This window comes from Mauremys mutica, unplaced genomic scaffold, assembly GCF_020497125.1.
Source record: "Mauremys mutica isolate MM-2020 ecotype Southern unplaced genomic scaffold, ASM2049712v1 Super-Scaffold_100391, whole genome shotgun sequence".
Lineage (NCBI taxonomy): Eukaryota > Metazoa > Chordata > Testudines > Geoemydidae > Mauremys > Mauremys mutica.
This window is the reverse complement of record NW_025423327.1, coordinates 63,051-79,895: the sequence shown is the minus strand read 5'-3', so window position 1 is coordinate 79,895 and position 16,845 is coordinate 63,051. Positions and strand designations below refer to the sequence as shown.

General features: G+C 50.5%; 3 non-coding genes across 3 annotated transcripts; 2 read left to right on the top strand and 1 right to left on the bottom strand.

The window, feature by feature from the left end:
- On the bottom strand, positions 1-82 carry TRNAS-GCU. The gene has a single exon. It is a non-coding gene; the product is annotated as a tRNA-Ser (tRNA).
- Positions 83-7,558: 7,476 nt separating this feature from the next.
- TRNAE-UUC lies at positions 7,559-7,630 on the top strand. Its single transcript has one exon. It is a non-coding gene; the product is annotated as a tRNA-Glu (tRNA).
- A 1,240-nt stretch (positions 7,631-8,870) lies between these two features.
- TRNAA-UGC lies at positions 8,871-8,942 on the top strand. The gene has a single exon. It is a non-coding gene; the product is annotated as a tRNA-Ala (tRNA).
- Positions 8,943-16,845: the final 7,903 nt, after the last annotated feature.

The window sequence follows — 16,845 nt, the reverse complement described above, 5'->3', positions numbered from 1 at the left end:
CGATGAGAATGGGATTTGAACCCATGCATGCAGAGCACAATGGATTAGCAGTCCATCACCTTAACCACTCGGCCACCTCACCTGAGCTGTCAAGTAATAGACAGGAGGAGAAATCTAAGGCCAGCAGAGCTAGGGACACTAAGGAGTTTTTAAATACTAAGCGGAAGCAGGGGCTGAATGAGCTCCCCCTTCACATCTAGTGAGGAGCTGGGGGAAAGACTTCAGGAACAGACCGTGTTTGCACAGACACACCTACTCTGCCTAGCTATGCAGCAGGATGGGGCCGCTTTCCCAAAATGACCAGTTTTGGCTGGTGGCGGGTTACAAATCAATTTAGGATTGAGTGGAATGAAAATTATCCTTCCTGCATGAGTGAAGGGCAGCAGAACATACCTAGTCCGTCCTGATGGAGGGGTAGGTGGGTGAGGAATAGCTTTTATTGGACTGCATAGAAGTGATTGAGAACATCACCCTAAACCAGTGGTCCCCAAACATTTCACAGTGTGCCCTCATATCCATGGCTGTGGCCCCTCGGAAGCCGCAGTCAAGAACCGAGGGTGGGAGTGGGGCTGTTGCTTGCTGGGGAGAGGGGTGCAGACAGGGGTAAGGGGGTCGAGGCCGAGCTAGGAGCCAGAGGCCCAGGCTGAGGGTGGGGCTGGGGAAGAGCTGGGACAGAGTGGGGCTGAGTGCTGCTCCCTCCATGGGGGCTGGCTCAGGCACTGAGGTGCCCCCATGAATGTTCCTCTGTGTCCCCCTAGGACTCATGCCCCACATTTTGGGGACCACTGAACCCTACTCGCTAATCAGGGGCTAGTGATGCCAAAGCCCAGGGAAAGGGAGAACAAGTGCGGGGCCCCCAGCACTGGAGCCATGTGAAGGGGCTGCAGGAGAGGGGCAATGGCTGGTGGCCCAGGGAGTTAAGGGCAAAGGGGGCACAGGAGGGGCAGGAGTTAGGGGTGAAGGATGCGCAAGGGTTGGGAGTGCAGGGGCTAGCGGTAAAGGGGGAGTGGGGATCATCCAGGGGCAATTGGGAAGTGCCGAAGTACAAGCTTTGCCCAGGGCACCATTTTCCCTAATGCTGGTCTGAGCAAACAACTGGAAATGACCCTTCAGTGAGACCAGAACCATAGTGTAGAAAAGCCCCTTTGTTAAGTGGTGGTGGCTGAGTGCTTAGGAAAAGCAACTGGGTGTCTTTCTGTGGAGGTTTGATTCTTGCCTGCTAGGCAAGGCTGGTGTGTGGTGTCTCCACGGCTGTATTTTCAGTGTCTGATCACCCACAGTGCCACAGGGACCCAAGTCTAGACATATTCAGAGGCTCTATGCCAGGGTTTCTCAAACTTCCTTTCACCGCAACCCCCTTCTGCCAAAAAAAACCTTACTACATGGCCCTGGAAAGAGGGACCAAGCCCCTCCACACTGGGCAGAGGCAGGGGAGACAAAGCCTGAGCCCTGCCCCAGTTAGGGGAGGACAAAACCAGAGCTTGAAGGATTCAGCTCTGGCTGGTGGGGCTCAGACTTTTGGCTTCAGCCCCAGGCACCAACAAGTCTAATGCCAGCCCTGGTGACCCCATTAAAACAGGGTTATGACCCACTTTGGGGTCCTGACTTAGAGCTTGAGAACCACTGCTCTATGCTGATGGGAGAGAGTTTTCCTGTGGGTGCAGTTAATCCACTTCCCCAAGAGGTGGCAGCTATGTCAGTGGGAGAAGCTATATCGGTGGGTGTGCAAGCTGTGGTGTTTACCACATTTAAGAAGTTTAATCAAACCCCATTTTTAAAACCACCTGTGTTCTGGGAATGGCAAAGGTGCTCGATGAAGCAGGGTCTGTCCTTCAAAGTCCTGGAGATCACAATTCCACTTTATTGATGTGATGGGGGTATAGCTCAGTGGTAGAGTACTTTACTATTGATCAAGTGGTACTTGGTTCAAACCACAGTGCTCTCTTATAACTTTCTTTTAAAAAAAGGAAAACATTTTCATTTCCATTCTCCATTATGTTCAGGAGCTCCACTATATGTGGATGCTTAATATGAATTTAAACACTCAACATTTTGCTGTCCAAATGCATAAAACCCTAGCAAAGTTGTCCATCAGCTGAAATCAGTCCAATCCTCTAAGTGTCTAGTGTATGTTTTCATCAATTAAACAAAGGGATCATATGAATTTACATTTGCAGATTCCTCTTCTCCAGGAGCTGTGCTGTGCAGAAGAACAAGAACCACATCCAGCTGCAGTTCAGGAGTCTGATGACCAAAGAGCCAACAAATGTTCTGAGGGCTGGAGAAAAATGCCTTCTCGTGAGCTATTGAACGAGCTCAACCTGTTTCGCTTATCAAAAGAAGATTGAAAGGTGACTTCATTGAAGTGTTGAAGGGCCTTAATGGAGAGAAAATATTGGATATGAAAGGGCTCTTTAATCTAGCAGAGAAAGGCATAACAAGACCCAATGGCTGGAAGGTGAAAAAAGACAAATTCATATTACAACTAAGGCACAAATATTCAACAGCAAGGATGATTCACCACAGGAACAAGCTACCAAGGAAAGTGATGGATTTGCCATCTCCTGATGTCATTTAATGAAGACTAGATGCCTTTCTGGAATGTATTTGCCCCAAAAGTAGCTCTTGTGTCATACAGGAGGCCTGTGATATGCAGGGGGTCAAATAAGATGCTCTAGTGGTCTCTTCTGGCCATAAAGTCGACTAATTTCTGAAAAACTGAGTGTAGCATTGGGAGCAGCGTCTGATGTTTTCCTGTCTAGCCGGCCTGCTTCCTAGAACGAATGCTCCTTCAGTGGGGTGATCCACAGGGAGTAGCTCAAACCTCCACAGTGCCTGGCCAGGGGCAGGACATTAGCACAGCAAGGGTGGGGTTTGGCAGTGACATCACAAAGGCCTTTTGCAGGACCTCAGACTATTGGTCAAAGGTGGTGGGGAGGTGGTGACCTCACAGAGCGATGCTGACATCAGCCAGGCAGGACAGGGGTGAGGGGCCAGGGAAACCTCAGAGACCCCTGTGGCTTTGCTTCAGCAAGTCTCCTTCTCCAGGTCTCTCTTTGAAGACTGAAGGAGTATTCGGGTTCATGGACGTGAGCGCCAGGAGGAACCTCTTTTGAGTTTTTTCCTTCCCTTTTAGTGATTTTACTAGAAAACAGAAGTCCCTGTTTAGAAGGTAAGAGCCTCCTCGAGGGAAGGGGTGTCATGGGGGTGTCACATTCAGATGCCGGTCCCCCCCCCATGTATGGAAGTTCCCACCACCCTGCTCTGTGTTCGCAGTGCAGAAGAGAGCAGCATCCACGGCAGTGATTTGCTCCTGGCTGCAGGAGCAGAGCAGCAGGCTCAGCTGTCAGAACTTCCCAGAGCGATGAAAGGGGAGGGGCCCATGGCTCTGTAGCAGGAATGCAGGGCAGGCGAGTTCACGGCAGGCATTGTGGGATACTGGGGAAGGCCAGTTATGGTGATATAATGAACAGCAGCATCTACTCTGTCACTTTAAGTTTGCTGCAAAAAGCTCTAGCCCTCTCATTGAAGTCGTTTTATTTTGTCAGCAAAACAGGGCAGTTTTGTCGCCAGACATGGCATTGCAGTGTGTACACCAGCCACAAGCTACCGACCGAGAGAGCGTTGTGTGTTTTTCACACACCTGAGCAATATAATTCTGCTGAAACAACTTTGTAGTGCAGACCTGGCCAAAGATTCACTCACACACAGCTTGCAAGGAAAACCTCAACTGCTCCTCTGCTTTGCAGAATCCAAAGACAAGCAAAGCTTGTCAGGCCCTGGTGGTGATGGCAGCGAGTCAGGTGTGGGCAGACACTCTGTTATAGCTACCCACAAGCACCATGTCTTAGCTGGCTAAAGCATCTGTTTTGTAAACAGGAGATCCTGGGTTCAACTCCCAGTGGTGCCTTGTTGACTGGGTGTTGGGGCACCTGCTATTGGCTACTGTCAGAAGACAAGATTCAGAGCTAGATGGGCCTTTGGTCTGGCCCAGTGTGGTTTTTCTTATGGTTTAAATAACACTCACAGGCACTGATAACAGAGTTACTGAACGTTTGGGAGTTAAGAGCTGGTCGGTCAGTGGTCCAGTCCCCACACAGATGACCCCCTCCCTCTGGGACAGGGGCAGGTCTGAGCTGTCACCCAAATGCTCATTGTGGCTGCCAGAATCTGTGAGCAGCTTGTTTAGTTTACGCCAAAGGTTGAGTCCTGCTTTGTGCACCGTGTGTGAGAATGGAAATCCTAAACCGCCCTTTGAAATAACAAATGCAGCAGGACGTGTTATTGTCCCTGCCCCAAAGCAGACAGACCAATGGAGAAATGCCGTCAAGTCCAAGGTAACACTCCACTGCCATTATACCTTTTTTGCTGGCTAAACTCCTTCTTATCTGCCCGGCCCAGGCTGTCCTCTGCCTCAGCTGCTGCTCCCGGCCTGCTCTAGAGTCAAACACGCAGGGCCCCCAGGGGAACAGAGGCTGGGACAGGGCAGCAGCCTGGGCTGGGCTGGGAAGATGCTGGGAGTTCTCGTTCCCTGAGAACTGGCCTGGCTCCCTTCTCAACAACAAACAAATCAATTCCATGTCCCCTCCCCAGAAAAACCAGCCTGGAGCCAAGGGCAGCAGGGGACGATTCCCTCCAGTTCCCACCGAGGCATGAGAGAACCCAGGGTGTTTCTAGCAGTGCTTAGGGAACTGAGGTGGGGAAACCAGCCTTTAACAACAGGCAGTTCCAGTTTAAGCTCAGTGTTTTTAACAATTTCTACAACATTAAATAACCCTTCAATCGTAGTGTCACCATCCATAACATTGCTTCAGACTTATAGGTTCCCAAGTGCAAAACTAAACTTCTCTTCAAACACAAGGGAGTGGAGATCAGTCAATGTTCAGAGTCATCCCATATAAAAGAACCATGTTGTGGTACATACTGGCCCCATCATGTGGCCATCGCCTTTCCCTCCTCTCTGTTAAAAGTTTTAGTATTTTGCACAGAAACATTCTTCCCTCAGGAGAGTCCTGGGAACCAGGGCTGCCAGCCAGACAAACACCTTTAAGAGGTGGCGTCATCTGTCAAAAAATGATCTCACTCCTTCAGTTCAGTGACACCCTGAAATGTTCCTTATCAGGGCAGAGCCAGAGGATTGAAAGCAGCTACATCAAGCCCCTGTGTAGCTAACAGGAATGAACACAAACACTCCCTGGTACCTGAAGAGATATTTAGTTTTACCCTTGGTAAACTACAAGACTAAAGGGAAAGGCAGTGGTGCCAGATATAAAGAGTGAAACACGAGACAATCATCATAGTTATGCCCATAGTGACTGCAAATTATTTCTAAATTCTTCTTATTATCATCAGTGTATTATTGTCTCTGGAGTCTAGACATCGACTATATCTTGACCAAGAAATTTAGATCTTGATAAAATAATCGACTGCCCCTGGTGAAGGCAATGGACTTGATAACCACTGGGGTGTCCCAACACAGGTTCAAGTACTAACAACAGTGGCTGCCTTTTAGCCACAGATTTTAATCAGGGCAATAAATTGATACGAACTCCTGTAAAATCATTTTCCAGCCCGACTCCTTCACCCACATTCGTTAGGGCATTGGGCCACCATGTGAACATTTCATTTCCCTCCTCAATTTCACACAGAGACACAATTTCCTTTGCACAGATCCATGAACAGCAAAACCTCCCTGTGTCTCTTGTCTGAGCCAGGGCATTTGATTCCATTGAAACCTTCTCTTCTGCAATGGCAATGGTCAGACAGAGGGGACGTGGCCACCTTCACCTCTGACAGTGAGATATTGGCTCAGCTCTTTCTTTATGCTGCTGCTGTTAGTCCATGAAACATCAGGGATGGAATGCAAGGCTGAGTTCAACCCCCTGAAGCATTTCAGTGCCCAGAGAAATCCTGACCCCGGCTGTTGGAATGATAGGGTGGAGATTCGAATATGAAAGGGACAGTCTGAATTGTCAGTGTGGGGAATGAACAACAACCTATAGCAATGTCATTAACCACAAACACACTCTCATCCTGCTCCAGCTGGAAGGGAAATGGGCAGGAACTCTTGCTGTTCAGCCATGGACACACTTACAGCCGTGAGTGTGCTGGGGGAGCTGGTCTCAGCAATTTGAAGTGACAGTTCTGTGAGAAAAGAATCATAGTGTAGTGAAGTAACTGTACATTAAGTACTTGTGGCTGAGTGGCTAAGATGATAGACTAGAAATCCATTGGGGTCTCCCCACACAGGTTTGAATCCTGCCAACTATGGAGGCATTAGTATGTTGCTAGTGCCTGAGTGTCCACAGAGCCAGATCTGGTGTCACTGTGAGGCTGGCTATACTTAAAATGCTGCTGTGACACTGCTCTAGCACTGTGGAGTAGACAGCTGCTACAGTAACTACAGGGGTTTTACATCCCTCTAATAGCTACATTGACAGAACAATCTTTCCTTTCATTTAGCACTATCTAACCATGGCTTAGGTCAGCTTAATTATACTGGTTTTGGGGTTTTTCACACCCTGAAAGACCATCATGCTCTACCAACTGAGCTAGCTAGATTTAAAGTCAGTCAACTGCCCAGTCGCAGTGTAGAAGGAGCCTGAGGGTGTTTATTTGTGAGCTGAGGTTCCCTGTCTGACATTTGCCTTCTTTCCTGGTCCGTTATGTCTCCAGCGAGCAAACCGGAGCTGTCACAAGGCTGGTTAGATGCTGCTTTCTAGACCAGAGAGCTGGGATTGATTTAGCATGCTGTGGCCATCAGCTGGTCAGAGTAACCAGGGTGGGAGGGTGGAATTTAGGATTCTCCCACCAAGGGGAGGTGCTGTTGGACTCATCTAGTGGGGGAGAGTCTGAGTCTGAGTCCTCCACATGCCACACACACATTTTCACAGGGAATCAGGTCCCCTGGGGAAAAACTCAAAAGAAGCCCAGGCCCAGGAGTGTCAGAGAAGGGAATCACTGTTTGCCTTAAGAGGTGGGTTCGGGAAACCTGCAGGTCCTTAGATCCCTCCAGCGCCTGATAGAACCATTTGTGGGGAAGGTCTGGGGAAGCCGAGGAGGACAAGGAGACAGGAAAAGGGCTTGGAGCTGTTGTGCAATCCCCATGCTCCCAGCAGAAGGGTCTGGGGGGCTCAGCACTCAGAACTCACAAGATGGCAAAGCTCAGAGCCCTGTTACACGGAGTCAGAATGTGATCAGCTCACACCAAGGGGTAGCAACACCCCTCCCTTGGTCTCTATGCCAGAGCTCCTATCTGCTCAGTCCTTCCCGCAAGAGCGGGCTGCTGGGAGGTTTGCGATGGGGTAAATGAAGGCAGAGGAGGATTGTTCCTCGTGGGTTTTTTTTTGTGTGTCTCTGTGATCCTGCTGGAGGAAGCATGATTTGAGTTTGTTTCAGTGACTTGGGTTGGGCTGAGGTTGTGACCCTGAGCACAGGGGTTCCTGCACTCTCTGCTCTTAGCCTCTCAGGGAATGGACAATGAAGCAGTTTCAGAAAGTGGATAGAAAGTAGCCTAAGAAAGTGTAGTATAAGTGAGAAGAATAGCACCACCATCACCTTCCTGGTGGTCTAGTGGTTAGGATTTAGCACTTTCACTACTAAGGCCTGGGTTCAATTCCCTGTCAGGGAAAAGTGACTTTAAACCAAAAAACCTTCAGTTATTCTTCACTTGCAATGTAAACAAATCCATGGTATGTTCCTGATTCCCCATCTTCCCAGTGTCTCTATGGCAGGGCTGACACCAGCACAGCAAGCAGGTCCCTGGGGTGGCCAATGGAAAGAGGAGGCTTCAGGGGCAATTTGGCCCTCTCAGAGGGAAGGAATTTAGCAGCAGATGTAGAGCTGCCATTGATTGCAGCTTTTTTATTTATTTTTCAGCTTGGGGTGGCAAAAACACTGGAACTGGCCCTGCTCCATGGAAGACAATTTGTTAAATCCCAGATGAGTGGAATTATATCAGTTCTCAGCCTGAGTCCTAGGTCTGAATCCTGAGGCTATTGTCCCACCATGGGGCCATTTCCCTCCTCTCTTTCCTAGGGAAGCACAATTTTCCTTGCACAGACACAGGAACAGCAAGATCTTTCTCTGTCCCTTGTGCAAAGCAGGGGGCCAAATTCCATGGAAACAATGGACAAGCAGGGGACCCTGGGCACATCCAGCCCTGGCTGTGAGATGTTCCCTCCCCTCTTTCTTTATGCCCCTGTTGTTATTTCATGGATTGTCTGGGATGGGGGAAAAGCTGAGTTCACTCCAGGTGGAGGGGAAAAAGGACCCTGAAAATCTCAGGACGCAACCCCTGCTACCAGGATCACCGAGGTGCTGGGGATTTGAGTAGGAAAGGGACTGTGTGAATTGTCAAGGTGGGGAATGAATAACAATCTACAACTAGATCCACCTCATTAACCACCAACACAGGCTAATCCTGCTGCTGATAGAAGGGAAACTGGGAGTGAGTCTTTGCTGCTCAGCCATGGAAACAGTGACCCAATTGCACCTCAGTGAATGTGCTGGGGAAAGCTGGACGTCACAGGCAGGTGGCAATAGCAGATCCTAGAAACACCTGGAGCTCCCCACAGCACTGCTGCCACCAGCAGCCGCTCCCCTCCCATTACCTTCCAGCAGGAGGTGGCAGCACCCCCCACCCAATGCAGGGGAGAGGGCTGAGTGTATCTCTGCACCCTGAGCCCAGGGCACCCACTCTCTCTGCCCCACACATCGAATCTGGCCCTGCTGCAAAGTGACCCTAAGAACCAGCAGCCTCCAGGACCGCAGGTTGGCCCTCAGAGCAGGGAATGTGTCCCCCATGCTGCTCTTAGGCCACTGGATGCTCTGGGAATAGGACAGCTCTGAGTATAACCTGCAGCCCATCTGGGGATGTAGTTCAGTGGTAAAGCACATGCTTTGCATGTGTGAGGTCCTGGGTTCAATCCCCAGCATCTCCAGGTTCTTTTTTTCATGCTTTGCTCATGCCCAGAGGGGATGTGGCCCAGCAGTCTCCCTGCAGGAGTTTCAGTCCTGCTCAGTGAGGGGCAAGTGCCAATTGCATGGAAGGTCAGGGGTGTGTGAAAGTAGAATGAATTATATTGTAAAAATAAGACTGGATTAAAGAAATGTTGTATGTACCTTTAAGCAGAAATAAGAAATGTTGAAATACAGGTGCCAGGAAAAGAAACATTAGGCATAAACAATGGTGCTAATGGCAAAACATTAGCAGAAGATCGGTAATACTTAGTAAGGAAATAAGATATGCATGCTTAGCCCAGGTAAACTTATCAGATTCTGCTTCCTTTGTTATCTTGTTAAGTGCTTGCCCTTTTATCTGTATAAATAAGATAGTTTGTGTCTTGCATGGTGCTCACATTATCTGGGTGTTATTAGCAGAGCGCTGTGCTAATAAAACAGAGTGGTCTGACAAACTGTGAGTCCTGCGTCTAACTTTGACAGGGGGTTTCTGCTCCTAAGTCACCTTGGTACATTTAAGATTCCCACCTGCTGTGCTGCTTGGGACAAGGGTAGATGAGAAGGGCGAATCCTCCAGCACTGGAGGGAAAGGTCCCATCTGCTCAGACTGAGAGGCAAGGAAACAGAGGGGCAGTCAGTGCTCAGAGAGGAGAGAGGTCAGTGATTTACACCCAACAGGGGACACTGTCTTTTTGAGTATCACAGGGGTAGCTGTGTTAGTCTGGATCTATAAAAAGAGACAGAGTCCTGTGGCACCTTATAGACTAAGGGTATGTCTACACTACCAGAGTAGTTTGATTCTACTTAAATTGAATTTGTGGAACCGATATTACAAAGTCGAATTTGTGTATCCACACTAAGGACACTAATTTGACTTTGTGAGTCCACACTAACGGGGCAAGTGTTGACATTGCAAGCGGTGCACTGTGGGAAGCTATCCCACAGTTCCCGCAGTCCCCGCTGCCCATTGGAATTCTGGGTAGAGCCCCCAATGCCTCCTGGGGGAAAAAATGTGTCGAGGGTGGTTTTGGGTAACTGTCGTCATTCAACCGTCAATCCCGCCAGCGGGCAAACAGTTCGCGCACTTTTCTGGTGAGTGACAGTGCGGACGCCACAGCACTGCGAGCATGGAGCCCGCTGTGATCATCGCTGCAGTTATGGCCGTTGTCAACTCCTCGCACTTTATCGTCCACCTTTTTCACAGTCAGATGCTGAGAAATCGGGCGAGGAGGCTACGGCAGCGCGGTGAGGACATGAAGTCAGAGAGTGGCACAGACCTCTCACACAGCACAGTATCCCACGCCGTGGAGATCATGGTGGCAATGGGTCATGTTCATGGTGTGGAACGGCGATTCTGGGACCAGGAAACAAGCATGGACTGGTGGGACCGCATAGTGCTGCAGGTCTGCGATGAATCACAGTGGCTGCGAAACTTTAGGATGCATAAGGGAACTTTCCTTGAACTGTGTGAGTTGCTGTCCCCTGCCCTGAAGCACAAGGACACCCGGATGCGAGCAGCCCTGACTGTGCAGAAGCGAGTGGCCATAGCCCTCTGGAAACTTGTAACGCCAGACAGCTACCGGTCAGTAGCGAACCACTTTGGCGTGGGCAAATCTACTGTGGGGGTTGCTGTGATGCAAGTAGCCAACGCAATCGTTGAGCTACTGCTCTCAAAGGTAGTGACACTGGGAAACGTTCAGGTCATCATAGATGGCTTTGCCGCGATGGGATTCCCAAACTGCGGTGGGGCTATAGATGGCACTCACATCCCTATCCTGGGACCGGACCACTAGGCCAGCCAGTATATTAACCGAAAGGACTACTTTTCAATGGTGCTGCAAGCACTGGTGGACCATAGGGGACGTTTTACCAACATCAACGTCGGATGGCCGGGCAAGGTTCATGACGCGCGTGTTTTCAGGAACTCTGGTCTGTTTAGACGCCTGCAGAAAGGTATTTTCTTCCCGGACCACAAAATAACTGTTGGGGATGTGGAGATGCCTATAGTGATCCTCGGGGACCCAGCCTACCCGCTAATGCCCTGGCTCATGAAGCCCTATACAGGCGCCTTGGACAGTGAGAAGGAACTCTTCAACTACCGGCTGAGCAAGTGCAGAATGGTGGTGGAGTGTGCTTTCGGACGTCTCAAAGGGAGATGGAGAAGCTTACTGACTCGCTCAGATCTCAGCGAAACCAATATTCCCATTGTTATTGCAGCTTGCTGTGTGCTCCATAATCTCTGTGAGAGCAAGGGGGAGACCTTTATGGCGGGATGGGAGGTTGAGGTAAATTGCCTGGCTGCTGATTACACCCAGCCAGCCAGCTGTGCAATTAGAAGAGCCCAGCGGGAAGCGCTGTGCATCCGGGAGGCTTTGAAAGCAAGGTTCCTCAGGGAGCAGGGTAACCTGTGATTATTAAGTTTGTTTACAGAGAAGCTGAACCTGCCCCTGTTTCTTTACCCAGTTAATGTTGACTATCCTCTGCAGTTACATACCCCGTTCCCCCCATTGCCCCCCTCCTTCCAACACACGTTTAAAAATAAAATACATGGAACTTTGTTAATTAGCACTGTTTTCTTTATTACTGATTTTGCGGTAAAGGGTTGAAACTGGGATGCAGACTGTGGTGGGTAGGGTGTGTAGTGATGTAAAGACCGCTTCTAAACTCGAGGAATGACAGGCTCCTGCTCCTAGAGTGGTCTGCAGTGCCGGACTGGTTGTTTCAATGGAGCCTGCCACCCCTCCTTTTCGGGACTCTGTGTGTGGGGGCTATGTGACTTTGTGGCGGGGGAGGACGGTTACAGATCCCCTGCTGTGTGGCTCTGTGATCCAGGATAAGGACCGCTGCATAAGATCTCTAACCGCCCTCCCCCGCCACAAAGTCACATAGCCCCCCCGCCCACACAGAACATGAAAACCACCTCCCGGACTGACCAGGGTGCCTAGTGACTGCACTGTGTGTGTGACCTGCTGCTGAACCTGCCCCCGTGTCTGTACCCTGGTAAAGGTGACTGTCCTGTCCAATTACCAACCCCCTTTCCCCCCTTCAAACACAGTCTCCTCTAAAAGAACATGACAGAAACAGTAATTAACAGAAAAGTATTTTTTATTATCAACTACACACTTAGGGGATGAAACTGGGACGGGGCCTTGGGTGAGGCGGGAAGGAAAGGACTTATCAAAATTTAGGGAATAGAGCCTTCCTGTAATTGAGCACTGTGCAGGGGTGGAGTGACAGTTTTCACGGCCCCTGCCGCCCCTCCTTCTTGGTACTTTGGGTGAGGGGGGTATGGGACTTTGTGGCGGGGGAGGGCGGTTAGAGATAGACTGCAGTGGGGCTCTGTCCTCCTGCCTCCGGTCCTGCAGAACATCCACAAGGTGCCGGAGCGTGTCCATTTGCTCCCTCATTAGTTCAAGCAGTGTTTGAGTTGCCTGCTTGTCCTCCAGACGCCATCTGTCCTCCCGTTCGCTCTGTGAGCGCTGGTACTGACAAATGTTCTCCCTCCACTGGGTCTGCTGGGCCGCCTCGGCTCGGGAGCAGCCCATAAGTTCTTTGAACATCTTGTCCCGTGTCCTTTTCTTTCACCCCCTAATCTGCGCCAGCCTCTGGGAGGGGGATGTCGGGGTAGGTCGGGAGACAGCCGCAGCTGTGTGATGGGAAAAAGGGAGTGAATTCCTTACAAAGATACATTTTTGCAAACAATGAACATAATCTAGTCTGTCTCTGTGAACAAGACCATGCACAGCACCTATCTCATGCGCACTCAGGACAAGGACGACTTTTCGGCCGTCGCATTCAGTGCCTGGGGCCTTTCAGTGGAGATCAGACAAGCGGGGCAGGACAGCAGAATTTGTGTAGCAGGCAGACATGGTAAGCCGTAGACTTTTGGCTGCTTAAAACTTAATTTATAGCAGTGCCCTCCTTTCACGGTCAAAGCAATGCTCCTAGCATTGGCTAGTTCCTGCTGCCGGCAATCCGGAAAGTATGCACTCTGCCCCTCATGGCTGTCCCCGGGAAAGATCCCTGTATGCTGCCCCTGTCCTGCCTCCACCGCGTGGCTGTAAACCGCCGGTTACAGTTATGTAAAGGAACAGGCAAGCAGTCCCAATACTAACATTCCCCTAATTGAAAGCAGGTCACCATGGGCAACATCACCCTGCTGAGGATCACTGCCACTGATAAAGCCCGCATGCTGCGTGAAAGCCAGCAAAAACCAGGGCCCTATGCCGCCATGCTCAGCGAGGCAATGATCCCACAGTACCTGAGGATAGCCTGGCGCAGAAGAGTGTGCTACCACGGAGGACCCAATAAGTCCGCTCTCCCCAGGAACCTCATGCGGAGGATTTTCGATTACCTCCAGGAGAGCTTGGTGGAGATCTCCGAAGTGGATTTCTGTTCTATCCACGTTCATATTGACCTTCTTTTCGCATAGTTAATATTCCTGTTCTGTTAGAAATAAATGTTTTCATGTTTAAAGCACTTACCGAGTGATCCTTCCCCTGATACAGGGTCCGGGTTCATGGCCGGGGAGGGTTGGTAGGGGATCTCCGTGAGGGTGATGAAGAGATCCTGGCTGTCGGGGAAATCAGCGTTGTAAGCGTTGTCGCCTGCCTTGTCCTCCTCATCTCCTTCCTCATCTTCCTCGTCCGTGAACATCTCTGAGGAACCGGCCGTCGACACTATCCCATCCTCAGAGTCCATGGTCAGTGGTGGGGTAGTGGTGGCGGCTGCACTGAGAATGGCATACAGTGCCTCGTAGAAGTGGCATGCCTGGGGCTGGGATCCAGAGCGTCCGTTTGCCGCTTTGGTCTTCTGGTAGCCTTGTCTTGGCTCCTTGATTTTCACGTGGCACTGCGTTGCATCCCGGCTGTATCCTCTCTCTGTCATGGCTTTGGAGATCTTCTCGTAGATCTTCGCATTCCATTTTTTGGAGCGCAGCTCCGAAACACAGACTCATCGCCCCACACAGCGATCAGATCCAAGACTTCCCAATCAGTCCATGCTGGGGCCCTCTTTCTATTCTGAGATTGCATGGACACTTCTGCTGGAGAGCTCTGCATCGTGCAAAGTGCTGCTCAGCTCGCCACGATGTCCAAACAGGAAATGAGATTCAAACTGGCCAGACAAGAAAAGGAATTCAAATTTTCCCAGGGATTTTCCTGTGTGGCTGGTCAGAGCATCCGAGCTCGGACTGCTGTCCAGAGCGTCAACAGAGTGGTGCACTGTGGGATAGCTCCCGGAGCTGTTAGCGTCAAATTCCATCCACACCTACCCTAATTCGACATGGCCATGTCGAATTTAGCGCTACTCCCCTCGTCGGGGAGGAGAACAGAAATCGAACTAAAGAGACCTGTATGTCGAACTAAATAGCTTTGTTGTGTGGACAGGTGCAGGGTTAATTCGATTTAACGCTGCTAAATTCGACATAACCTCCTAGTGTAGACCAGGCCTAAGTCTTAAGCATTTGTATCACTTCTCTACTTCCTGCTACTTTGAAAGATTAGAAAGTGTGGAAATAGAGCACAGGTGGTTTTCTCATGATGCAACCTACCCACTAGCATGAGAGCCCTTTCACCCACACTTTTGGGAGAAGACCCAGGGTGAAATGAACTCACAGAAATGGAAGGATTCTAGATTATTGCAGAATGTGATTTCACACAAAGCTCACTGGGTGGAAATGGGAATTAAGAGAAAACTGCCCTATAGGTTTATATTTTATAATCTTTGAATGAATTGTTACCAGCGACAATGAAATTAAACATGAAGTTAATTAGTGTAAAGTAAGAGGCTGATTATGTGATAACTTTCAGTGTTACAATATAATTCAGGTTTTCTTCTAGTTCTCTCCCTGCCCCTCCTACTATATCGGAAATGGAGGCTAATCTTGAAAAGTAAAACTTCACTCCAAAGGAATTAGAGTGGGGGAACATGGGAGAGAAATAGCATGTATGAAAATAGAGCCCCAGTGTAGACTGTAATTATTTCTATTTCAAATGGAATTTATTTTGATAAACTTTAAAATAATTTTTTTCAAGAGGAATATTGCTTGAGTCAAAATGTGTAGCCTTCTACAGAGTTAGAGGGTAACAGCCACAGAGTTCCCCAATCTGCTTGGTTGCTAAACAAAGATACGTCGGGCAGGAGGGGTCGAATTTAAAATGGTGATGGATGCAGGACGATTGATTTTTGCAACCAGTTATTTTTATGGGTGCTGAGGTCCCTTTTCCTTTTGAGGATGCAGCTGTTAGAGCCCAGCTGCTTAACCCTCAGGCCTGGCCATGGAAACCTCCCCGTAACTGGCCTTATGTTTCTTTCATGTTTGATACTTTTGGGGTTCACACGTCCGCACAACATGCGGTTTACAACAGCAGATACTTTGAGAAAACTGCCGGGCTCAGCCGGGCTGTTCCAAACTCTGCCTCACTTCATCTAGAGTGGGTCATGTGATGAAGTCTCCATGGCAACTAATGGCCAGGCCCTCCCCCCCTGCAGGGGGATGCTAAAGGTGGGGGAGAACAAAGAGATCAGGTGACCTCCTGCCTGGGAAGTAGACAAAGCCCAGAGAGGAGGGGGTGGGGGGGTTGGCAGTTTTGGAAGCTGGCTGGGAAATGGAGGGGAGCCCCCATGGGGCTCGGGCCTCCCAATGGGGCTGTGACCTCCCTGGGGCCCCAGATGGACCGAACTAAAGGGGGTCCTGTTGTCTGTACCGGCAAGACCTGTTTTGGACTGTGTTCCTGTCATCTAAATAAACCTCTGTGTTACTGGCTGGCTGAGAGTCACGTCTGACTGCGCAGTGGGGGGACAGGACCCCCTGGCTTCCCCAGGACCCCGCCTGGGCGGACTCGCTGTGGGAAGCGCACAGAGGGGCAGAGGATGCTGAATGCTCCAAGGAGAGACCCAGGAGGTGAAGCCGTGTGAGCTTCTTGCCCTGCAGACAGTCTGCTCCAAGGGAGAGGAGGCTCCCCAGAGTCCTGCCTGACTTTGTGGGGAGCAGTTCCAGAGCATCGCCTGGGGACTCTGTGACACCCCCCACTCCCGACCCGCAGCCCCCTGTGCTCCCTGCAGCTCTGACGGTGCCCCTCACTCCCGACCCGCAGCCCCTGCTATCCCAATCCTGACCTCCAGACTCACAGCTCTGCTGGTGCCCCTCACTCCCGACCCGCAGCCCCTGCTATCCCAGTCCTGACCTCCAGACTCACAGCTCTGCTGGTGCCCCTCACTCCTGACCTGCAGCCCCCTGCGCTCCCTCCAGCTCTGCTGGTGCCCCTCACTACCGACCTGCAGCCCCCTGGCCTCCCCGCTGAGCTCCCCAGTCACTGCACTGCTGGTGCCCCTCACTCCTGACCCGCAGCCCTCTGGGCTCCCTCCAGCTCTGTTGGTGTTCCTCACTCCCGACCCGCAGCCCCTGCTATCCCAGCCCTGACCTCCAGACTCACAGCTCTGCTGGTGCTCCTCACTCCTGACCTGCAGCCCCCTGCGCTCCCTCCAGCTCTGATGGTGCGCCTCACTCCCGACCCGCAGCCCCTGCCATCCCAGTCCTGACTTCCAGACTCACAGTTCTACCAGTGCCTCTCACTCCTGACCCGCAGCCCCTGCCATCCCATTCCTGACCTCCTGTGACGTTATGAGTATAATATAATATTTCATTGAAAGGTGAAAGGGCCAGAAAGAGTTAATTAACTCACATCACGGACTGACCTGACCCATGGGTGAACCTTGAGGGCTGGTTAGGAAGATCTGTAAATGAACAGAGCTTTGAAATGCAAGTCTGCATTGTTAGAGGTAGAAGGGGAGATGTTTGCTCAGGGCTTGTGATGTCAGCAAACAAGTCTTGTCTATTGCTGTAGTTTTAATTCAAAGATCAAAAAAGGAATATTAACATTT